We start from the raw sequence: 24,637 nt of genomic DNA, 5'->3' as shown, positions 1-24,637 counted from the left end.
CCCTCTCCCTGCATGAAAAAGAGCAACCTTTTCTGCACCTCAGGCCTTCAGCTTGTCCTCAGAATTTCAGTTACCTCTGAAGAGAACCCGAAGTGCCAGTCTGCTTGTGCTTCCGCTATACACCCTGCAGATCTCCAGTTCCAGCTTCATTTGGGGCCCGGATTATTTTAGCTGCTCGGGCACACTAGACAGTTCCCACTCAGTGGGAAATGCTCTTCCCACTGCGCAGCCTCAGGGGGAGGCCATAGGCCCCAGGTGGAACATTAGACGGGCTGGAGGAGGGTGGCTAACAGGATAGTCACTATGTTTTGAAGAATCTGCTGCTGTGTGAAGGCTCCAGAGTAATGTCCACAAATTGAGAGTAAAGCTGTCCGAGAGAAAGGGGGACAGGAATCTGAAACAGCAGAATTGAAAACCACCCACCAGACTCAGACCTTTGGGGTAACTCTAACTGGGGTGTGCCAAAGCAGCGAGGTGTGGAATTGAAGAGCTGTAAGTCATGAATGCCCCAAAGTAATGTCCACAGATTGAGAGTAAAGCTGGCCCAGAGAAATGGGTACAGAACTCTGAAACAGCAAAATTGAAAACCACCCACCAGACTCAGACCTTCGGGGTGACTATCTGGTGTGTGGAAAAGCAGAGAGGTGTGCAATTGAAGAGCTGCAAGTGGGGAAGGAGTCGTGCAGGAAGTTCACCCTGCGGACGTCTCAGGCCAGCATGGCCAGGTTGTGTGATTCACCAGCAGGGATTTCTTCTGGAGAAAGGACAGCTGACATCACCAAGGCTTTCCAATGCTGAAAGGTAAGCTGAAAGGGGCCTCAAGCTGCCTGTACCTTCTGAGCTGGGCATATCCACATTGATCCCTTACTTAAGAGTATTGTCACTTCATTGAACAACCTTTCCCATTTGTGCCCTCAACACTAAGGTGTTTTTGTCCCAAATTCTGCAGCGGGTCATCTCACCTTCCAGGTAGGTTGCTTGTGTCCCTACTTGCCAGTTTATTGAGTTCTTTAGTTCGGTTCAAGGTGAGGCCTTTGAGCTTGTTGGTATAGGAATCCATGCATATGAGGGGCAGGACACATCCTGGACTCTGCTTCTCCTTCCGCAGTCTCTAGGTGACTGGGTACAACACCTGAGCACACTAGTTACCCTGGCTAGGTTGGAGCATAAAGGCAAATCTTCACTGGGAATGGAGAGATACCTGTCGCCATTCACCCAGTGCACTTTCAATGTTTTCTCCCCTACTTTCCTCCATTTCAATGCACTCTCCTGCCTGTGTGATTTCTCTCTAAATCTCATCATAATCCCAACATAAAACCATCATCCAAGAATCTCTTTTTTCAGAGTTGTTTATTTGCTCACTATCAAAGAGACCCTATTACCTAGACAGGTTGTTTTGAATTGCAACTCCTCCCATGAGCCCCCATTTTCTCTAAGGGGAAGCAGAAGGTTGGGTTAGCTGAGTTTCAAATAAGAGAACAGTCTGACCAACCAGCGCCACTGTTTAGACTGGCCAAGGATATGAAGTAGAATAATATCCCTTCTTTGAAGGTAGAGGTGGAGAAACGTGAGAAGGAGCACAATTCCTGAGAAAGTATGGAGATACAGTGGTGCCTGTGGATGGATGCTTGGTGGACTTTGTCTGTGGATGGACCCTGACTGGGCTGACTGTTTCTGAATATGAGCAGAGACTTGGTATCATTGGATGTGACCCTCCACCACTGGGTCATATGTGTTGGTTCAGCTTCGGGGGGTGACAAGGGAGTGATGGGGAGGAGTTGGGTCCACATGGCCTTTGCTATTTGTGCTCTGGGTCAAGAAGCTGAGCCTTCAGAGTAGACAGTGGAAGGAAGTGGTCTGGACCTCTGGGTGAATCAGATCAAACTCAGGGCCATTTGGGAAGCAAATTTCCCCTCAAAGAATGAGATGGGATTGTGGTGAGAGAAACAAGGAAGGCCAAAAGAGGGTAAAGGATGGGCACCTTATTGAAAGAAAGGACTGACACTGATGCTGTATGACAACTCAGGATGGTCAGGAAAGAGCTGAGGAATCCTGAACTCCACATGGACCAGTATTTAGTGAAGAGGGTGGGTGGGGAGGGAAGTTCTCTGACTTTCCTTGATTTCTTCATGCTTTTTCTTTTATCTCATGTTGGCTTGTTGTGTGTATGTGTTTTGCATGTGTACTGGTACTGGAGCTTGAACTCTGCTTTTCTCTCTTTCTGTCTCCTTTGCACTCTCTTCTCATCCTCACCTTCTCACCTCTCCACCCCATCCCAACTACCTTCCTTAATTTTCTTTCTCCCTCTTACATTCCTCCTATTCTTCCCCTTTCATTCTTCTCCCTCTTCTTCTCTTCCTATTCCCTCCTCATGAATCTTCCTGTTCCATTCTGTCTTCCTCTCTCCCTGCTCTTGAATCAGTCTCTCACAATGTCTTTTTCTCTGTCTCTCCTATCTCTCTCTTCATCTCTTTCAGTTTACATGGTCATAACTAGTTCCCTCCCACTTGAGTCATACCTCCAGGCTTTCATTTCTCTAGTTAATTGAGGAAGGAATTTCCCAAAGTGCTGTCTGTATAATGTTGCAGGTAAACTTGTGGGATAGCTAGGATTACAGGCAAGAGCCTCCAGCATCAGGCAACACATTAGACTTTGTTAGTCTGGTGTAGCACAGGTTGCCTTCTCTGTTATTTGAAAGGGTTTTGTGTAGTTCTGTAAGGGACAGCTGTGTGAGGGACACCTTACAAATGGTGTTGAAGGAAGGGGGTGGTGGCCTGGTGTGCAAATGGACAGGGAGGGAGGAACATGTGTACTGCACAAAGGGTCAGCGCTCAGTGTTGTCATATCTTTCTAGAGATTCTGGTAGTTTCCTGGGAAGCCCCCAGCTGACACCCCCTTCCCGAGAGCACCAGGCTTTGGGCATGATGCTTCCTTTCCCCTGGCAGTTTCCTGGGAAAAACTGTAGGACTCATGGAAAAGTAAACCCTAATTTTCTGCAGGGAGAACCAGCAAGAGTCCGTTTTTGGAATCACAAAGTGTACCAGTTAAAATATATTCCCTTGCTTTCAGCTACAGGTGGTGAATTATGTGAAGGAACAGGAGACCCGAGAAAGCATGGCTATATAGTGGTGCCTGTGGCTGGACCCTGCCTGGGCTGACTGCATTTCCACAGAAATCCAGTGAGATTGGATGTGAGCCTTCTCCACTGTGAAATTTGTTTTGATTCAGCAAGGTCATTAGATTCCCACAGAGGCAGTGCTGAGGGCGGATGCTGCCCTTGAGTAACAAGTGTGGGATGGGGAGAGTTGGGCACAGCTGGCCTTTGCTATGGGGGGGGCTGGGCTCAGAGGGCTGAGCCTGCACTGCATAATGATGAGATTTGCAGCAGGAAGTGGGCTGGGGCTCCTGTGGGATCAGTGGTGCACCTCAGGGGTATTTAGGGAACAGAGCTCTTCTCAAATAATGAGTTTCTGGTGAGAAAAGCAGTGAGGGCCAAAGTGGTCATAGGACAGGCATCTTGGTGATGGACAGGGTTGAAACTGATGCTGAAGGAGAGGTGAGAGGAGGAAGCTAACAGTCCTGAACTCCACATGGACCAGAGTTCATTGAAGAGGGTGGGTGTGGAGGGAAGAACTGTGAATTTCCATGATGTCTCCATGATTTTTCTTTATTGTCTTTCTTTTTTCTTTATTATTGGATCCATTTGTGAGCGTGTGGTGGTATAATGGCTTGTACTCTATACTTGTCTGGTTTTCTCTCCGAGTCTCCTTTTCCTCCTGGACTTTCTTTGCTCTCCCCCCTCTACCATTTCTCTTCATTCCTACTCCCTCATATTTTCCTCTTCTCCTTCATTTCTGATGTTTCCCCTCTTCTCCCTTTCCCATTCCATCTCACCCTTTTCTTCCTCCTGAATCTGTCTCTGTCTCTTTCCGCTGATTCTGTCTGTCTGTCTGTTTGTCTGTCTGTCTGTCTGTCTGTCTGTCTGTCTGTCTGTCTGTCTCTGTCTCTCTCTCTCTTTCTCTCTCTCTGTCTGTCTCAGTCTCTCACTCTCATTTTTCTTTCAGTTTACATGTTTCTGGCTGGTGATCTACCTCTGTAGTCACACCTCTAGTCCTGAATTTTTCTGGTTGCAATAAGTAGAGTCTACACAGGCTGGTTTTGTCTGCAGACTTCCCAATGTCAACTAGTAGAATAGTTTGGATTACACACATGAGCCTCCAGGAGCTAGCAGTTCTTTGGACGTTGTGAATCTGGTAGAGCACGGGTTGGTTAGTCTGTTGTTTCAAAAGGGATTGGTATGCTTATGTGAGGGATAGCTGTGTAAGGTACAACTCACAAGTGTTTAGAAAGGAAGGCTATGGTGGGCTAGTGTGTAGGATGACAATAGGCAGAGAATTACATTTCCACAGTGCAAGGGTGTCAACACTGAGAGGTGTCCGGTTCTTAGTAGAGACCTTGTGAGACTCCCCAAAGAGGCCCCAGCTGAACCTGCTTCCCCAGAGCATAGACTTTGGCCATGGTGTTTTCCCTGTAAGTTCCCAAGGGAAGAATATAGGTCTCATGGTAGAATAGGAGGGCCTGATTTTTTTCCTATGGGAACCATGGAGGGAAGGAAGCTGAGTTTCAAATATTAGAACATTTTTAACATCCAGAGTCAATTTCTGGTATTACAAAGTATATGAATTAAAGCATTTTTTCTTTCCATTCACCAGAGTGAGAGTGATCTCTGAAGGAGCAAGAGACCTGAGAAAGTGTGGATAATAGTAGTTGCTTGTGTCCTTCTGCTTATAAGTAGTTCCGATGGTCAGGGCCTGGATGGGCTTTACCTGAAGATGGACCCTGCCTGGGTAGACTGTGTTCCCACATGAAAAGTAATTTGTTAAGATAGGATATCATCCTCCACCACTGGGTTATGTGTGTTGGTTCAGCTAGGATATTAGAAATCCACACAGAGGCAATGCTGAGGGCTGGTGCTGCTTTTAGGTGATGAGCCGTGGGGAGCACTTGGGCACACCTGGCCTTTGCTATATGTGCACTGGGTCCAGGAGATTGAAGCTGCAGGACAAACTTATGAGATTTGCAGCAGGAGGTGGGCTGGCTCAGGGGCACTTGGGGAACAGAACTCAGCTGAAAGAATGAGAGGGGAATCTGGTGAGTGAAGCAATGAGGGCCAAAATTGGGCAAATAATAGGCACCTTGCTGATAGACAGGGTTGACACTGATGCTGAAGGAGAGCTGAGAGGAGGAAGCTAAGGTTTCTTGAATTATACATGGAACCATCTGTAGTGAAGACGGGTGGACAGGGAATTACTGTTGATTTCCATGTTGTGTCTCTCGTTTGATTTTATTTTCTTTGGGTTATTTTGTGGTTGTGTGCATGTGTTTGTGAGTGTGTGCTGGTACTGGCACTTGAACTGAGTGATTTTCTCTTTGTCTCCTTTTCTGTCTCTTCTTTCTCCCTATTTCCTGTCTCTCTTCCCCTTTCCAGCTCACTTCCCTCCAAGCCATTCCTCTCCGTCTCTTCTTCCCCTTTCCCTCTTCTCTCTCCTCTTCTCTTCCTCTTCTATTCTCTCTCCCATCCACTGTACTCACAAATCTGTCTTTTTCTCTCCTGCCTCTCTAGATCTTTCTCTTTGAGTTGGCATGTTCATAGCTCTTGCTCTATCACTTAAGTCACACCTCTAAGCCAGCATTTTTCTACTTAATTGAAGATAGAGTGTGCCCTGGCTGGTTTAAATTCTGATCTTCTGGTGTCACCTTTTGGAAGAACTATGATTACAAGCATGATCCACCACCATCAGCAATGTTTCTGACCTTGTTAATCTGGTGTAGCAGAGGGATTTGTGTACTTATCTGAGGGACAGATGTGTGAGAGACATCTTGGAACTGTTTGAGGAGGGAAACATGTGTTGGGTGGTTGTGCAGAATGGACAGGGTGGAAAGAACCTGTGCACAGTGCCAGTATGTCAGCACAGAAAGGAGTGAGAGGTATTGTAGAGAATCTGTTCATCCACAGGGAGTCCCCCTACTGACACAACTTCCCCCAAACACCAGGCTTTGGGCAGGGTGCTTCCTTTCCCCTAGCAGTCCCCAGGTGAAGACTTTAGGCCTCATGGAAGAAGAGCAGAGCCCAAGTTTTCTGGTTAGTAAATCAGATTGCCAGGGGAGCAGAGTTTCAAATCTGAGAACATTCTGAACATCCAGAGCTCATTATTTAATGAAAGAAAATGTATGCATTAAATACATTTTCTCCCTATCAGAGAAACCTGTGAATGAGCACGAGACCTAAGAAAGCATAAAGATACAGTGGTGCCTGTGGATGGACCCTGCTGGGATGACTGCATCTGGACAGGAGTGAAAATTCGGTAAGATTGAATATGACCTCTTCCACTGGGTTATTTGTGTTGGTTTAGCCAGGGCCATGAGATTTCCACAGAGAGGGAGTGGTGCAGGATGATGCTGTCTGCTCTTGGGAGACAAGTGTGTGATGGGGAGAAATTGGGCACACCTGACATTTTTTTTTTCTTGAGGGAAGGGGGTCCTGTCATGGGGCCTGAACTCTGGGCCTGGGCACTGTCCCTCAGCTCTTCAGCTCAAGGCTAGCGCTTTACCACTTCAGCCACAGCTCCACTTCCACCTTTTTTCCCTGCTTATGCAATGCTGAGGAATCGAACCCAGGGACTTATGCATGCAAGGCAAGCACTCTACCACTGAACCACCTTCCCAGCCCCAACACCTGGCTTTTGCTATGTGTGCACTGATATCAGGAGGCTAAGCCTGCAGAGCAGACTGATGAGATTTTCTGCAGGAGGTAGGATCAGTGGTCCAGTTCAGAGCTATTCGGGAGCAGATCTCCCCTGAAAGAACAAAATGTGATTCTGGTAAGAGTCCCAATATGAGCTACAAGAGGGAAAAGATGGGTACAAAGTAAATGACAGAGTGGACACTAAATGTAAAGGAGAAGACAGGAGGCAAGTTAAGAAGGGAACTGAGGAATCCTGAATTCCACATGTGCCATTCTTCAGTGAAGAAAGTGATTGGGAAGGTATTAACTGTTGATTTGTAAGATTTCTCAATCGTTATTCTTTTATTGTTTCCTTTTGTTTGTTGTGTGTATGTGTTTGTGTGTGCTGCTACACCTCAGTGCTTTTTTTTCTTATGCTCTGTATCCTTTGCCATCTCTGTTCTCTCTCCACTTTTCTCACATTCTCCCTGCTCCTCCCCACCATTTCTCTTCATTGTTTTCACTCCTCCCATAACTACTGCTATTCTAATTCTCCTGTTCCTCTTCTTGCTGTTCTACTTCCCTCTACCATTCCCTTTCCCTCTCTTCCCGCTCTTGAACCTGTCTCTCTCTCCCCACCTCCCTCACTACTCCTCTCTCTCTACACTTCTCTCTTATTTCTTCTTTCCCTTTCTCCCTCTCTGTCTTTCTCTTTTCTCTCTCTCTCTCAGTTTTCATGGATATGTCTGGTTCTCTCCTGCTTGAGTTACACTTCCAGGCTCGCATTTCTCTAGTTACTTGAAGATGGAGTCTTCCCAGACTTGCTGTAAATGCAATCTTCAAGGTGTCAACTTGGCAGATAGGTAGGATTACAGAAATGAGCCTACAGCATCAGGGAAGGCAATTGGCTTTGTTAATCTGGTGAGGCAAAGGTTGCTTTCTCTGTTTTGAAAGGGGATTTGTGTATTTATATGAGGGACAGCTGTGTAAGAGTCACCTTACAATTGGTTGTGGAAGCAAGGGTGTAATGGGTTGGTGTAAATGGACAGGGAAGGATGACATGTGCACTTTAAAGGTGCACTGAGAGGTGTCAGAATATTAGTAGAGACTGTATGAGTCCCCAGAGAGGCCCCCTTTCCCAGAGCACCCAGCATGGGCATGGTGCTTCCATTTCCCAGTAAATACTTTAGGCCTCATGGAAGAATAGCAGAGCCCAATTTTTCTTCGTGTGGAATAAAGAATGCTATCGGAGCCAAGTTTTAAATATTTGAACATTCTGAACATCAAGAGGCCATTTTTGGAACCACAAAGTGTATGAATTAAAATATATTCCCTTCCTTTCAGCTAGAGGTGGTAAAGGAACAGGAAACCTCAGGAATCATGGATATAAACTGGGATCTGTGGAAGGACATAGCCTGGACGGACATTGGTTGTATATGGACCACACCCGTGGATGGACCCTTCCTGGGATGACTGCCTTCCCACAAGAACAAAAATTCAGTAAGATTATATATGACCCTTCACACTAGATTATTTGTATTGGTTCACCCAGGGCAGTAGAATTGCACACAAAGGCCGTGCTGAGGATTGATGCTGCCTTTGGGTGAGAAGTGTGTGATGGGGAGGAGTTGGGCAAACCTGACGTTTTCTATGTGTACACTGGGTCAGAAGGCTGAACCTGAAGAGTAGACTGATGAGATTAGAGGCAAGAGGAGGGCTGGGGCTCCTGGTGGATCAGTGGTAATGCTCAGGGGTATTTGGGGAGCAATGCTATTCTCAAAGTATGAGATAGGTTTCTGGTGAGAGAAGCAATAAGGTTCCAAATAGACAAATGATGCATAACTGGTTTAAGACAGGGTTGATACTGATACTCAAAGAGAGCTGAGGAGGAAAGTAAGGAATGGTGAACTCCTCATGGAACAGTGTTCAGTGAATAGGGCATTTGGGGAGGAAAGTAATATTAATTTCCATGATTTCTCAATGCTTTTTTATTCTCTTTTTGTTTTTGTGTGTATGCATTTCGGAGTGTGCTGGCTTGAACTCTGTTTTTCAGTCTCCTTTTTCCTCTGTGGCCTTTCCTTGGGCCATCCTCCCCTTTACTGTCTCTAATCTCTCCTTTTTTACACCACCATTCTTCTTCTCCTCTTCTCCTCCCTCTAATCATTTTCTCCCTATCCCATTCCTTCTCACTCAATCCTTTCTCCTGAATTTGTCTCTTTGTCTCTCTGTCTTTAGGTATGTATACATGTCCCTCTGTTTTTCTCTCTGTCCATTTTCTTTCTCCCCCTCAGGTCCCCTCTTTCCCTTTCTCTCTCTTGAGTGTGGGTGTTTTTCTGGCTGATGTTCTACCAGTGGAGTCACTCTTCTAGGCCTGATTTTCTACAGAGTTGGACATGGAGTCTGCTCAGGCTGGCTTTATCTACTGTCTTCTCAGTGTCAGCGTGTGCAGTAGTTAGGATTATACAGGTGAGCCTTTAGCACCTAGACTTTGTGAATCTGGTACAGCACAGGTTGGTTTCTCTGTTATGACAAAAGGAAATTGTGTACTTGTATGAGGGACAACTTAAAAATGTTTGGGGTAGGAAAGGGTATTGGGTTGGGCTGCATGTGGAAAATGAAAAGATAGAGAATTACATTTCCATAATACAAGGGTTTCAACACTGGGATTTGTCAGATTCTTAGGAGAGACCCTTTGAGTCCCCAAAGATGCTTCCAGTTGACACCACCTTCCCCAGAGCACCAGGCTTGGGCATGGTGCTTCCTTTTCCTTGTCAGTTCCCAGGGGAAGCCTCTAGGTCTCATGGAAGAAGAGTAGGGCCTGATTATTGTCCTAGGGCACATAGTGTGGAGGAAGCTGAGTTTCAAATATTACCACACTATAAGACTCCAGAGCCCATTTTTGAACCAAAAAATGTAGGAAATACAATACTTTTCCTTCCTATCAACTAGAGGTGGAGAAACCTTTGAATGAGCAAGAGACCTAAGAAAGCATGAAAATATAGGAGCATGTGGATGGAGATGAGTACATGTGGACATGAGCAGAAATTCAGTAAGATTGGATATGAACCTCCAACACTGTGATATTCATTCAGCAGCACATTAGATTTCTACACGATGGAAGTACTGAGGGTGATTCTGCCTTTGGAAGACAGGTGTGTGATGGGGAGGTGTTGGACACATTGGACCTCTGTTGTATGTTCACCGGAGTCAAGAGACTGAGCGTGCAAGGCAGACTGATGAGATTTGCAGCAGGAGATGGCTGAGGCTCCCAGTGAAACAGTGGTATATCTCTGGGGTAATTAGGGAACAGAGCTCTTCCCAGAGAATAAGATAGGATTTTTGTTACAGAAGCACTGAGAGCCAAAAATATACAAGAAATGGGCACCTTGCTGATAGACAGGGTTGACCCGGATGCTGAAGGAGAGCTGAGAGGAGGAAACTAGGGACTTCTGAATTCCGCAAGGATCATTGGTCAGTGAAATGGGTGGATGGGGAGGGACGTACTGTGAATTTCCATGGTTTCTAAGTTCTTTTTCGTTGTCTCAGGGGTCCTGAAATGAGGGACTAGGTTTCAGTTCCCGGCAGTGGGTTTGGCTTGAAGCTAGTTTCTAGTAGTCCCAGGGCAGTAGATAGGGTGCCTCGTCACTGCTGCACTGGGTGGGATTTCAGTGTTGGGTTGCATTATGGAGATGAGGGAGAGGAGCATTGTGTACCCTTGGGGCTGTGGGCAGGGCCTTGTGCCAACCAGGAGGCAAGTCATTTTATGATTTCATGCCAGTCTTTTGGGGCCAGATGAGCTCACTCTCCAAAACTCAGGTATTCCTTTGACTTTTCAATTGACAGTATGATGCATGGGCATCCTCGAACACTCCTAAACCTTTGTGGAACAGCTGGAGTGCATTTGGCTCAGTACTTGGAGAGAAGACGAAAAGTTGGCCTGAGGATGAGGGTTCCACAGGTTAGCCACAATGTCACACAGACCATTAGCTAGGACGGGTTCATGGCTTACAGAGAGACTTGGAAGAACTCCAGTAAGGAGTTCAGATGGTATGGAAAGGCTTCCCAGAGGAGGAACAGGTTATTTGGTGTGTGCACACCATCTCCATATGTAAAATTGAGGGTCACAAAGCTTTAGGCAAAGGGCTTGGGAACACAGGTGGGGAGACCACGAGGCAAGGGTGACAGGGGTTGTGTAGAGGAGTCATGGGAAAACAGTAGGAAAGAGCTTTGACCATGTATGGCAGTATACTTGTTGAATAAATGTGTGAGGGAATGGGTAGGCTTTCATTCAATGGACATTTACTGAGTGCCTACAGGATGAGTGACATCATGCTGAAGACTGACAGAATGCTGAGAACAGCATAAAATTATCTCTGTGGGTTTACACTCAAGCATGGAGAGTGAGAATACCCAAACTTATAAAAGTACTACATAGTATATATGAAAAGGAAGATTAAGGCAGAAAGAATCAGGATGAGTGTTGGAAATACTCTGTGTTTTTGTGTGTTTGCAGATGTGTGTTGTGTACACATGTGCACAAGGTTGTATTTTTAAGTATCAGAGTAGACCTGTTTGGCAAGGGGGTTTGGGGGAAGAATAGGGGAGTGAGCAGCTGGGTGTCGGGAAACGCATTCCAGGCAGTTGGAATAGCAGTGGCCCCCAGATCCTACAGTGCAAATGCCAGTGTGGCTGCAGCAAGGAAGCCTGGGCTCAGTGGAGAGAACAGGATCAGAGAAGTCACAGGAGCCTCTTGGTAGCAGAGGCTCTCCACTTCACCAAAGGAGGCTGCTTCAACAATGTCCTGTGGTTCTCCTATCTACTCTAAAGCCACATTTCTTTAAATATGAAAGGGTGTGTGTGATATTGGTGTTCCTCTGGCTGTATTACTTCATGAAACTGAGTGTCCTCCAGATCCATCCATAGTGTCTGAGTGTTGGTTTCTTTTTTCTGGTTCCTTTTTGGTGCTTGAATTAGGGACAGTAAGTGGTCCCTGAGCATTTAGCTCCAGACTATCACTTTACCACTTTGAGGCACAGCTCCATTCCTGGTTTTCTGATGGATATTTGAAGTAAGACTCTCATGGATATCCTGCCTGGGCTGGCTTTGACTTCAATCCTCCTATCTCCTGTGTAGATAGGATGACAGGCAGGAGCCACCTGTACCAGGCAGTTTTATTTTTATTTTTTTAGGCTGAATAATGTACTACAATATGTATGTACTGTCTTTTTATTCGTCCAGTGATGGACACTTGAATGATTCCCTATATTATTGTAAATGGTGCTATAGTAAATAGAACATGCATGCAGATAAAGTATTCTAGGGCTGGCTGCTGACAGGTCATTATTCAAATCTATTCTGGGTAGAAAATTGCATGATTCCAGAAAACTTGGAAGTGGAGCTGTGGCTTAAGGAGTAGAGCATTCACACTGAACAGGGAGTTCAAGTCCACATATTGGCCTGTGCTTGCACCCACACACACTCACATACACACAGAGAATAGTATGCTGTGGGTTGTGTTTACAAGGATGATTTTGGGAGGGACATAGTAGGGCGAATGGGAAGACCACCTAGGGCCAGGGGCAGGGGCCTAGGCTGCAGTGGAGTCATGTAGGCAGGAGAAAACGGTTCTCTTCTGGTCATGGAAGATGACAATCTTAATATTGATACTTTTTATAAGCAAGTAGTAATCATACACAGGACATGACACACTGATCAAACAAACCTCACCTTTCCCCTTTTCATTCCTCCTCCCCAACCTCTGGTCAGCACTAGTCCATGGTCGTCATTGTTCTCTACATATCTGAGCGACCCTGGGCCATTTGTCTCGATAACTTTACTTAATCCTTGCCTCCATTGTGCTCCAAATGATAGCTTTCCAATCACTGTTATGCCTGGAAAATTCTCCTTTGTGTGTGTGTGTGTGCATGTATATATGTGTGTGAAAGAGAAAGATCATTACCAATTTCTCCATTGATAGACATTTAGACTGATTCTATAGCCAAGCTGGTATAAATAATCTTGAAATAGACATAGTATAATTGTACGTGAGCTCATGTATTTATTTAGAGACATTCAAATTGTTTACCATAATGCTTGTATCAATTTACAATCTGTCTCTCTACATCCTAGCCAGCATATGTTATCTTTCTATCGTTTTGATTTTTTTAAAAAGTTTTCCAGCATGGCTAAAGACACTGGACATTTTTTTCATATATTTTTGGCTATTTGCATTTCTTTTTTTTTTTTCGTTTTATTTTATTTTATTTGAGAACATACTGTACAGAGGGGTTACAATTACATGGGCAGGATAATGCATACATTTCTTACCAAGCATTGCAGCCTCCTCCTTTGTTTACCTTCACCTCCCTTCCCAGCCTCCCCCCTCCCCTCCACCCAATCATACCCCACTCCTGCCCCCACACCGACATTGTAAAGCTGGTTTTGACATGACATTTTGTACTTCTCATTGTTGCAACAGGTCCACCTGAAACCTTAAACCACTTGTTTGTCCCCATCTCCTCCACATGTTATACTGACATCAAATATAGTGAAAGCGGGGGTTACACTGTGGGGGAGGGACATACAAAGCAACAAAGAAATAATCTTATAAATGCGTTAGAAACACATGCATGAAAGAAACGAAAACATTAAAATACATATTTAAGGGTTCATATTCCGAAAATCACATTATCTGACCTTTTCCGCTTGACTCATACCTATACTAGACATTGCAAATAAGGGAAACCATGGGACCTATGCTTCTTTGGGCCTGGCTTACTTCACTTAATATAATTTTTTCCAAACCTTTCCATTTCCTAACAAATGGGGAAATGTCATTCTTTCTGATGGAGGCATAGAATTCCATTGTGTATATATACCACATTTTCTTGATCCATTCATCTACTGAGGGGCATCTGGGTTGGTTCCATATCTTAGCTATGGTAAATAATGCTGCAATAAACATAGTTGTGCTGGTAGCTTCAGTGTGGTCTTGTTTGTAAACATTTGGGTAAATGCCCAAAAGTGGGATTGCTGGATCATAGGGGAGATCTATGTGAAGTCTTTTGAGGAACCTCCATACTGCTTTCCAAAGTGGTTGAACAAGTTTACATTCCCACCAACAATGAAGTAAGGTTACTTTCTGTCCACATCCCCTCCAGCATCTGTTGTTGTTAGAGTTCTTGATTTTTGCTGTTCTAACTGGAGTGAGGTGATATCTCAATGTTGTTTTGATTTGCATTTCTTTTATGGCTAGGGATGTTGAACATTTCTTCATGTGTCTATTGGCCATCCTTTCTTCTTCAGAGAAGCTTCTCTTTAAGACTTTCGCCCACTGATTTATTGGGCAGTTTTTTCTTTGAGGATTTGTTGTTGGGTGGTTTAATTTTTTGAGTTCAAATATATTTTAGATTTGAGACCCTTGTCTGTTGTATGGCTAGTAAAGATCTTCTCCCAATCGGTGGGCATTCTATTGATCTTGCTAGCTATGTCATTTGCCCTGCAGAAGCTCTGCAACATTATGCAATCCCATTTGTCCAACCTTTCTTTGATTTGTTGTGTTTCCGGGTCTCTATTCAGAAAATTTGGTCCTGAGCTAAGAGACCTAGATTTCTCCTATTCCATCCTGTAATGTTTTCAGAGTGTCTGCTTTGACTTCAAGGTCTTTGATCCATTTGGAGCTGATTCTGGTGCAGGGTGATATATAAGGATCTAGTTTTAGTTTTCTACATGTAGTTAACCAGTTTTGCCAGCACCATTTACTGAAGAGGCTGTCTTTCTTCCATTCTATTGTTTTAGTTTCCTTATCGAAGATAAGATGGCTATAGGTCTGTAGGTTCATTTCTGGGTTTTCAATTCTATTCCATTGGTCCTGAGGTCTTTTCTTATGCCAGTACCAAGCTGTTTTGATTACTATGGCTTTATAGTAGAGTTTGAAATTTGGTATTGATATTCCTCCAGCAGTGTTCTTTCCACTGAGGAGCGTTTTTGCTATTCGGGGTCTTTTATTGTTCCATATGAATTTTTGGATTGCCTCTTCTATTTCCTTGAAGAATGAGGGTGGAATTTTGATAGGTATCGGGTTGAATTTGTAGATAGCCTTGGGAAGTATTGCCATTTTCACGATGTTAATCTTGCCAATCCAGGAGCATGGGAGGTTTTGCCATTTTTTAAGTTCTGTGTTGATTTCCTTTTTCAAGATTTTAAAGTTTTCATCGTAGAGGTCCTTAAATTCTTTAGGTAAGTTAATTCCTAGTTATTTTATTTTTTGTGGGACTATTACAAATGGAGTTGCTTTCCTAATTTCAGCCACACTTTTCTCATTGTTGGCATACAGAACAGCCATTGATTTTTGGGGGTTAATTTTATAACCTGCTACATTGCCAAAGTTTTGAATCACCTTGAGTAATTTGGGAGTGGAGTCTATGGGATTCTTTAAATACAAGATCATGTCACCTGCAAAGAGGGAGAGTTTTATTTTTTTCTTTCCCTATTTGGATCCCCTTTATGTCTGCATCTTATCTTATTGCTGTAGCTAGGCATTCTAATACTAGATTGAAGAGAAGTGGAGAGAGTGGGCATCCTTGTCTTGTTCCTGAGTTAAGAGGAAATGGCTTTAGTTTTTCACCATTGAATATAATGCTGGCTGTAGGTTTGTCATATACAGCTTTTATTGTATTGAGGAATGTTCCATGGATTCCTAATTTTTCCAAAACCTTCATCATAAAGGGGTGTTGGATCTTCTCGAATGCTTTTTCTGCATTTACTGAGATTACTATGTGGTTCTTATTGTTGCTCCTGTTGATGTGATGAATAATATTAATTGATTTGCATACATTGAACCAGCTTTGCATCCCTGAAAAGAATCCTGTTTGATCATGGTGTATGATTTGTGGATAAATTGTTGAAGTCGATTGGCGAAAATTTTGTTGAGAAGTTTTGCATCAATGTTCATCAAAGAAATGGGTCTATAGTACTCTTTCTTTGAGGAGTCCCTGCCTGGTTTTGGGATGAGGGTTATGATGGCTTCATAGAATGTGTTCGGTAGTGAGCTTTCTCTTTCAATTTCATTGAAGAGTTGGAGAAGTATTGGTGTGAGCTCTGCTTTGAAGGCCTTGTAAAATTCCGCTGTAAAACCATCTGCTCCTGGACTTTTCTTAACTGGGAGGTCTCTTATTGCAGTTTCTATTTCAATGCTTGATATGGGCCTGTTAAGCTGGTTTAACTCATCTTGATTTAGTTTTGGCATGTCAATATTTGCTAGGAAAAGGTCCATGTCTGTCAAGTTCTCAAACTTATTAGCATAAAGTTTTGAGAAGTATTCCCTTATAATGTTCTGAATCTTGGTTGTTTCCATGGTGATGTTTCCATTCTCATCTCTGAGTTTATTAAATTGGGTGTGTTCTCTCTTTTTCTGATAAGGTTTGCTAAGGGTCTGTCAATTTTGTTAAGTTTTTCGAAAAACGAACTCTTTGTTTTGTTGATTCTTTCTATAGTTTTTTTTGGATACTAATTCATTTAATTCTGATTTAATTTTGATTATTTCTTTCCGTCAACTGGATTGGGGTTTATCTTGCTGCTCTTTATCAAGGAGGTTCAGATGTGTCATTAAATTGTTAGTTTCAGATCTCTCCAATTTGTTGATGTAGGAGCTCAGAGCTATAAACTTGCCTCTGAGTACTGCTTTTGCTGTGTCCCAGAGGAGCTGGTAATTTGTGTGTTCATTTTTGTTGAATAGCATGAACATTTGAATTTCCTTTCTAATCTCTTCCATGACCCACTCGTGATTCAGCAGTGTGTTGTTCAGCCTCCATGTGATACCGGACTTTCTTTGGTGGCTTTTGGTGTTGAGTTCTAATTTTATTCCCTTGTGGTCAGAGAGAATGCAAGGTATAACTTCAATGTTTCTGAATTTAGACAAGTTTGCTTTGTGGCCTAAAATGTGGTCTATTTTAGAAAACGTTCCATGTGCTGCTTAGAAGAACGTGTATTCTGATGCTGCTGGTTGAAATGTTCGGTAAATGTCTTTTAAATCTAGTTGACCTATGCAGCTGTTTAGATCTGCGGTTTCTCTGTTGAGTTTTTGCCGAGTTGATCTATCTAGTGGGTAGAGTGGTGTGTTAAAATCCCCAACAATTAATGTCTTTGGATCTATATGGGATTTGAGCGAAAGTAGTGTTTCTTTGATAAATTTGGGTGCTCCATTGTTTGGCGAATAGATATTTAGAATTGTAATATCCTCCTGAAGGAGAAATCCTTTAATTAGTATGTAGCGACCTTCTTTATCTCTTCTCACGAATTTTAATTTGAAGTCTATTTTATCTGATATTAGGATTGCAACTCCCGCCTGTTTATGAGGGCCGTTTGCTTGGTAGAATTTGTTCCAGCCTTTAACATTGAAAATGTGTTTGTTTTTACAGGCATGATGTGACTCCTGCAGGCAGCAGATAGAAGGGTCTTTTTTTTTAATCCATCTAGACAGTCTATGTCGCTTAATTGGAGAGTTCAGTCCGTTAACGTTAAGAGATAGGACTGAGAGGTATTTGGGAGTTCCTGCCATGTTATCCACCTTCTTGGGGGCTGTGAAAACTGGGTTCTTCCTAAGGTTCTTGGATTCTCAGTTTGGGTGCAGTTTCTGGGCCTTTGTTGCGGTCTTGTTGGTTTTCTATGTGTAGGACATCTTAAGGAATCTTTTGTAGGGCTTGTTTGGTGGAGATGTATTGTTTCAATTTTTCTTTGCTATGGAAGGTTTTTATTTGGCCTTCAGTTATGAAGGAGAGTTTAGCTGGGTACAGTATTCTTGGTTGATAGTTGTTTGCTTTTAGGGCATGGCATACGTCATTCCAGGCTCTTCTTGCTTTGATTGTCTCTGCTGAGAAATCTGAGGTAATTCTAATTGGTGTCCCTTTATAGGTGATTAACCTTTTCTCCTTGACAGCTTTATGGATCATTTCCTTGGTCTGAGTTGATCCTGTGTGGATTATAATGTGACGGTGGGTTGTCCTATTCTGGTCTGTTCTATTTGGGGTTCTAAAAGCTTCTTTTATCTGAATAGGCCTATCTTTTTGTATGTTTGGGAAGTTCTCTGCTAGGATCCTGTTGAACAAATTTCCTAGACCATTAACTTATGTTTCTAGGTGCTCCTCTACACCCATTATCCTTAGATTGGGCCTTCTGATGGTGTCTTCCAGGTGTTGGATAGACCTATCATATTTCTTGGACTTGTCTTTGATGGTTGCATGTACTTTCTCTATAATATCTAGGCTGTCTTCAATCCCTGAGATTCGATCTTCTGCATGGTCTAACCTGCTGTCAAGACTCTCTACTTTCTTTTTTATCTCTTTTCCTTCTAATTGTTCAGCTTTGATGGCTTCAAGTTCTTTGTTGAAGCTCTGTTTTAGGTCTTGTATGAATTTCTTTACTTCCTTAATTTGGTGTTCTGTGTTTGTTCTCAGATCACTGAGTTGATTGGTTATGGTTTCTTTGGACTCCCATTCCTTCTGTTGGGTTCCATTCAGCATTCCCTTTGTGGTCTCCCTGACTTCCTTCAGCTCTTTTTTAATGGATTCCATGAATGCCTTTAGTGATCTTTGTGTATTCTCTACCTGGTCTCTCAATTCCTGAATTACTCTTTGATTAGCTTCCTCCCGTCTGTGGGATTCCTGCAGTTCTCTTTCTTCCCCTTCTTGGGATTCCTGCAGTTCTCTTTGAGTGTTCTTTGCCAGCTCACGCCATTCCTCCCTTTCTCTTTGAGTATTCTCAAGTTGTTCACACAAATCCTGTATCAGTTTTTGAGTAGCTTCCTCACGCTTATGTTATTCCTGTATAAACTTCTGGGATGCCTCCTCTCTCTCCCTATCACACTCATACAGAGTCCTTTGTACATTGTCAAACTTCTCATTTATCATGTTTGCTAGTAGTGTTTGTAGAGCTATTTGGGAACTCTCCTCTGGATTATTCTTTATCTGTTCTAATCCCTGATTATCAGGACTGGGAATTGAGATACCCGAATTTGCCATTTTTCTTGTGTTTTTCCGGCTTACTGTGCCCATTTGAGATGAAGATAGCACCAGTTTTGTGTTAGAACACTATCTTAAGGCAACCCTCAACCAAAGTTTGCATTTGTACAGTCAATAGTCTACAGATAGCATCTAGTTCAACAGATACATCTATTCAACATTGAACAACTATATGTTAAAGGACTTCGAAGTGCAGAAAAGAATTTGGAAAACCCGAAATTATTAGGAATGGGAGAGATGTGGGTAAAAAATAGGAATAGATTGGTGTGGGGAGGCACAAGGAGAGTTAACTATGTCCTAATCATAATGCAGGAAATGGGTTGGGTAGGATGCAAGTAGAGAGAGATAGAAAAGGAAGAGACGGAAAGGGGAATGAAAAGAGACCAGAAAAAAATAGAAACGTAAAAATTAATGTTATTATAGAGATTAAAAGACCATCTCTTTAGAGAGGAATGTGAATATGTTGACAGAAAGGGAGGGACATAGAGGAGATGTGAAAAACTTTAAGGATGGGAAATGGAGAAGAAAAGATCAGAAGTTCAGTAGCGCTAGACAAAAAAAAAAGATGATTAAGAAAGAAAGAAAAAGAGAAAGAAGAGAAGAAGAGAAAGGAAAACGCTCATTCACATATTCCTAAAATAAAAATTATAAGAGGAGAAAAAAAAAAGCTAGTGGAAAACAATTATTTTTTCAGAAGAGGCAAAAATTAAATATTAATAAAAGTTTTAGAAGAGAAAAAAATTATATATATATATATATATATATAAGGTAACAAAAAAACAAAAAACAAACGAAAAAAAGAAAAGAAGAAGAAGAAAAAAAAAAAGTCCTTTGATTTTTTTTTTTTGTGTGTGTGTGGGAAGAATCCTGTATCTCCCTTTTGTCTGTAGCCAGACTCTTGTTGGAGTCTCTGGTCAGCTTGAGGTCCTGTGGCTTGATTTGTTTCTTAAGTCGGTTTGTTGGAAGAGGCAGAAAAATGCTCTGCTTTACCCAAGATTTTGAGATCCCCTTCCCAGGTTAGTTTTCTGGGAGGTTGATCAGCTTTGAGAATCACAAAAGAGGGGGATGCAGTGATGAGTCTAGGTTCTGGGTAGAGTTGAGGCCTTTCAACAAACAGTAGCTTATCCCTGTTGCTTTTTTGTGATAAAACTCACAGTGCCCAGCCTGGAGCCATTCTCAGGGTTTCTGTTTTTCAATTGATTGTGGTGGCTGCTAGAGGGAGGGGCAGCTTCTGGCTCTGGTTACCCAGTGGGGAAAGCCACTCCAATGGCTGGCGCCTGAGCTGGGTGACTTTTCCCTGGATGGAGCTGAGTCTGGCAGGTCACTTTGCCAGTAAGTTCTTGTGACCTGCTAAATGACTCGTTTTATTCCAAGGCCTGAGCTGGAGCTAGCAGCTCCTCCGAGCTTTGTCGGTATCCAAGATGGAGATCACCGGTGCTGGGGGGGGAGGGGTGGCCTTCCCCTCTCTGCTCCCTGAGAAGGAGTGAGGACGTCGGGCTTGTACTCACGCCGAATCTTGGATCCTGGGTCGTCTCTGGTCTGCAAACTGCAGGATGAAGATGTCTTTTCCTTGTCAGTTCTTGTTGGGGTTGAGTAGAATTCGCTAGTCCCCTGCATCTGGCTCCTTCATCCCGGACTCTCTGTGTCTCAGGTATGACCCCACGGCGGTGGTCGCCGCCGCGACCCTGCCGCCGCAGCGGCAGCTGCTGGCAGGCGCTCAGATGTCTCTTTTTGCCTTGGCTTCCCCTCTCTTGTCTAACTCTCTGTTCTGTGATGGCACACTTGGTGTGATTCTCTGGCTTAGGACTGTTCACTGGAACTCTAAAACTGCTTTCTATGTGAGTGCTTGTTCAGATTCCAGCTTCTCCTCTGCCATCTTCCCGGACTCCCGCATTTCTTATTTTTTGAAATTTCTATTCAGATCATTTACCCCTTCCTGTGTTTTTGCCAGTCCTGGGTCTTGAACTTGGCCTTGGCACTGTCTCTGAGCTTCTTTTGCTTGAGGCACTCTACCACTTGAGCCACAGTTCCACTTCTGGCTTTTCTATGTATATGAAACTGAGGAATCAAATCCAGAGATTTGTGCATGCTAGGTGAGCACTCGACCACTAACCCACATTCCCAGTCCTGTACAATTACTTACAGATAATAAAAACCTAATTAGGAAAGATTCCACCTTCCTTCAAGAGCCATTACGAGTTCCATGCTGCATCATAATGGTTAGTAATGACTTATTAAAAATAACACCCTGGGAAATGTTCCACTTCCAGCCATTGACAATGGTGGCTGTTCCATAAACATATTTGGAAAATAATGTCACTGAAACCTTTTAAAAATGAAATAAAATACGGAATAAAAAGATTGCCGTGGGCTAACTCAGAAACACATAGAGTCCTTCACAGAGCAATGGCAGACAGGAACTTGAACTACCAAGCAGAAGTCGTGATAAGGTCTCAGCCCTTCAGACCTCATGGTCTTGTCTAAGGTTAAAACTTGGCATCTTTTTAAAATCCTATTTGTGCCAGGTACTGGTGGCTCACATCTGTAATGCTAGTTCCTTATGGGACTGAGACCTGAGGTTCTAGGTTCAAAGCCACCCTGAGTAGAAAGCCCATGAGACACTTATCTTCAGTTAACCCCGGAAACTGTAAGTGACATTGTGGCTCAAAGTGGTTGAGCATTAGAGCTCAAGGATACTGCCCAGGCCCTGAGTTCAAGTCCCACACATGACCAAAAAACATGTGAACATCAATTTGTTTGGTTTTGAAACAATGTAAATAATTTCAGCTTGATGTCATTTAAAGTCCAAACCAAATGACTAACACTTCAGGAGACAAGAGGCAGTATCTCCACCCTACCCTGACTCAAAAGGCCTTGAAATTGAGTCATGACAAAATGTGTAACAACAGCCAGTATAGGACAGGGTGGACTGGCAAATCCTCCTGTCACCACCTTGAAGCCAGGAGGCTGTTCAAGGAGATGGTGAGTGCTGTGCACTACCCTCACAAGAATAGATTCACACACAGGAACATCCTGTGGATGGCAAATGCAATGCCAAAGTCAGTAATTTGGGGCTGAGCATCAGGGTGTTGCTGGGGCAATTGCTAAAGGGGTTTTGTGGAGCCTTGATATTCAGACTTCTAGAAATGTTCCTATACAAAATGTATGATGCTTATAAAGAGGACATTTGGATCCTAGGTATGCTTCTGTATGAGAGGACAACAGGAAAGTTGCTGTTTGAGGGGAGGAAGATGGCAGACATGGGTACACATCCTTGAGGCCAGTTACACAGCTCTCCTTTATCTATCTGCACAGAGACATTATCTCCTTTCCAAACTGCTGACTGTGGATGTCAATCAGAAACCCATGGCTGGCTGTAGGTGTGGGGTTTGGCCTGCTTCTTGATGAGCCACTGCCCAGAAAGCTGGACCCCATTAGTGTCACAGTCCTATGGGACATGGGTTACAACATTGCTGACATTGAAAAGGCAATCCAGGACAGAGCGTTCAATGAAGCCATGGGTACCTATCTGGTCATCCAAGAAAACTCAAAAGGGAGTGCCAGAAGTGTGGAGTGGAAAATGATGCCTTTGGCTATTCCACTGTACCTCAACTCCTCAGGCACTTTCCACCAGCCCTCTGTCCATGAAGGAGAGTCAGCTTAGCTGCACAACTTAACACATTCAGTTTGTCTTCAGAAATTCAATTGCAAAATGATGACAAACAGTTGCCTGAAGAGAGGCCAAAGTGCCAGTCTGCCTGTCCTTCCCCTCTGCTCCCCACACAGCTCCAGTACTAGCTTAACCTGGGGCCAGGATTCTTTTAGCTGGCTGAGCAGACTAGAGAGTTGGCACTTGGTGGAAAATGCCCTTCCCTCTGGACAGGCACAGGGGGAGGCCATAGCCTCCAGCTGGAATAAGTGATGGGGCTGGAAGAGCGTGGCTCACAGGATAGTCACCATTTTTCACAAACTCTGCTACTGTTTGAAGGCCCCCAAAGTAATGTCCACAGCTTAAGAACAAAGCTGTTCCAGAGAAAGAGGTGCAGAACTCAGCCACAGCACTAAGGTGTGGAAAAGCAGAGAGGTGTGGAATTGAAGATCTGCAGGAGGGGAGGGAGTCATGCAGAATGTTCACACTGCTGTGTGCCCAGTATCCCCAGCAGAGGTCTCAGTCCAGCATAGCCAGGCTGATTGACAAGTGCTAGGGGATTCCCCAGCTAGCATTCCTTCCAGTGAGAGGAGAGCTGACAAGGAGCTGACTTTTAAATGTTGAAAAGTAAGCTGAAAGTTGGCCTCAAGCTGTCTGTACCTTCTGAGCTTGGTGAATCCATCTCGATCCCTTACTTTCAAGTAATGTCACTTTATTAAGTAACTTCCCATTTGTCCCCTGAACACTAAGGTGTTTTTGTCCCAAATGCTGCAGCAGGTCATCATCTCACCTTCCAGATATGTTGCATGTTTTCCTACTTACTTGCCTAGTTTGTTTACTTAGGTTTAAAGTGTGGCCCTCGGGCTTCTTGGTATAGGAGCAGGGGGATCTGGGGGGAAGGTGGCATCCTGGCCTCGCTTCTCCTTGGGCAGTCTCTAGGTGACTGTGTACAACTATTTACACTGGCTGGGTCGAAGCTCAAGGGCTCATCTTCACTGGGAAAAGAGAGGGACCTGTCTCCATGCACCATGTCAGTAGTTTCTGCCCCAACTTTCCTCCATTTTAATGCAGTTTCTTGTGTGTTCTCTCTAAACCTAATTGCCATTCTAACATAATGCCATCATCCAAAAATCTCTTATTTCAGACTTACAGTAAAATAAAAACAGTAAATTTTAAAGACCCTTTTTCCTATACAGATTACTTACAATTGCAACTGCCCTGGGAGTCCACATTTCTCTAAGGGGAATCAGAGTGCTGAGGGAGCTGAGTTTCAAATTTGAGAATATTCTGAGCAAACAGAGTCCCTGATTACACTGGAAAAATGTGTGAATTAAGCTAATTTTCTTTCCTTTCAGGTAGAGGTGGACAAACCTGTGAAGAAACAAGAGACCTGAAAAAGCATGGAGATATAGTGGTGTTTGTGGATGGACCAGGCCTGGGATGACTGTGTCTGCACATGAGCAGAAATTTGAATGAATCTGTCTCTCTGCCTCTGCTTCTGTGTCTCCTGTCTTTCTCTTTCAGTTTGCATGTGCATCACAGGTGCTCTACCACTTGATTCCAACCTCCAAGCCTGCATTTCTATGGTCTGTTCTTGCTGGCTTTAAGTGCACTGTTCTGGGTGTGAAGTTCTGGAATAGTTAGGATTTCAGACTAGAGCCATCCATACCTGGCAGGACTTTTGACATTGTTCATCTGGTGAGACACAGGTTGGTTTTTCTAATGTGGAAAAAGGGATTTATGTACTTATCTGGGGGACAGCTCTGTGAGGGACAATTTACAAATGGTTGTTGAAGGAAGGGCATGGTGGGATGGTGTGTAGAATTGACAGGGAGGCAAGGCATGTATATTGTTCAAGAGTGTCTGCACTGAGTGTTGGGATATCTTAGTTGAGATTCTAGGAGTCCCCTCAGAGGCCCCCCAGGTGTCTCCCCTACTCCAGGGCACCATGCTTCAACATGGTGCTTCTGTTTTCCTGGCTTTTCTCTGCTGAAGTCTCTAAGCCTCATGATAAATAGCAAAGTACATTTTGTTCCCCTAGGGGATCAAGACTACTGGGAGACCTGAGTCTAAAATATTAGACCCTTCTGAACATCCAGAGCCCATTTTTAGTTCCACAAACTATATGAATTAAAACATTTCCCTTCCTTTCAGCTCCAGGTGGACAATCCATGGAAAGAGCAGCAAGATACATGAGAGAGTATGGAGATATATTGGTGCCTGTGGATTTACCCTGCTTGATATGAC

The 24,637-nt window shown here is 43.6% G+C and overlaps 1 long non-coding RNA gene across 1 annotated transcript; it reads left to right on the top strand.

Moving 5' to 3' along the window:
- The first annotated feature begins 246 nt into the window (after nucleotides 1-246).
- LOC138830259 (uncharacterized) lies at nucleotides 247-24,093 on the top strand. Its single transcript, XR_011372949.1, has 4 exons — nucleotides 247-801; nucleotides 6,261-6,365; nucleotides 8,069-8,224; nucleotides 23,746-24,093. It is a non-coding gene; the product is annotated as an uncharacterized lncRNA (long non-coding RNA).
- Nucleotides 24,094-24,637: the final 544 nt, after the last annotated feature.

The sequence above is a fragment of the Dipodomys merriami genome, unplaced genomic scaffold (genome assembly GCF_024711535.1).
Source record: "Dipodomys merriami isolate MVZ:Mamm:240054 unplaced genomic scaffold, mDipMer1.0.p SCAF_187, whole genome shotgun sequence".
NCBI classification, from domain to species: Eukaryota; Metazoa; Chordata; class Mammalia; order Rodentia; family Heteromyidae; genus Dipodomys; species Dipodomys merriami.
This window is presented reverse-complemented; position numbering and strand designations above follow the sequence as displayed.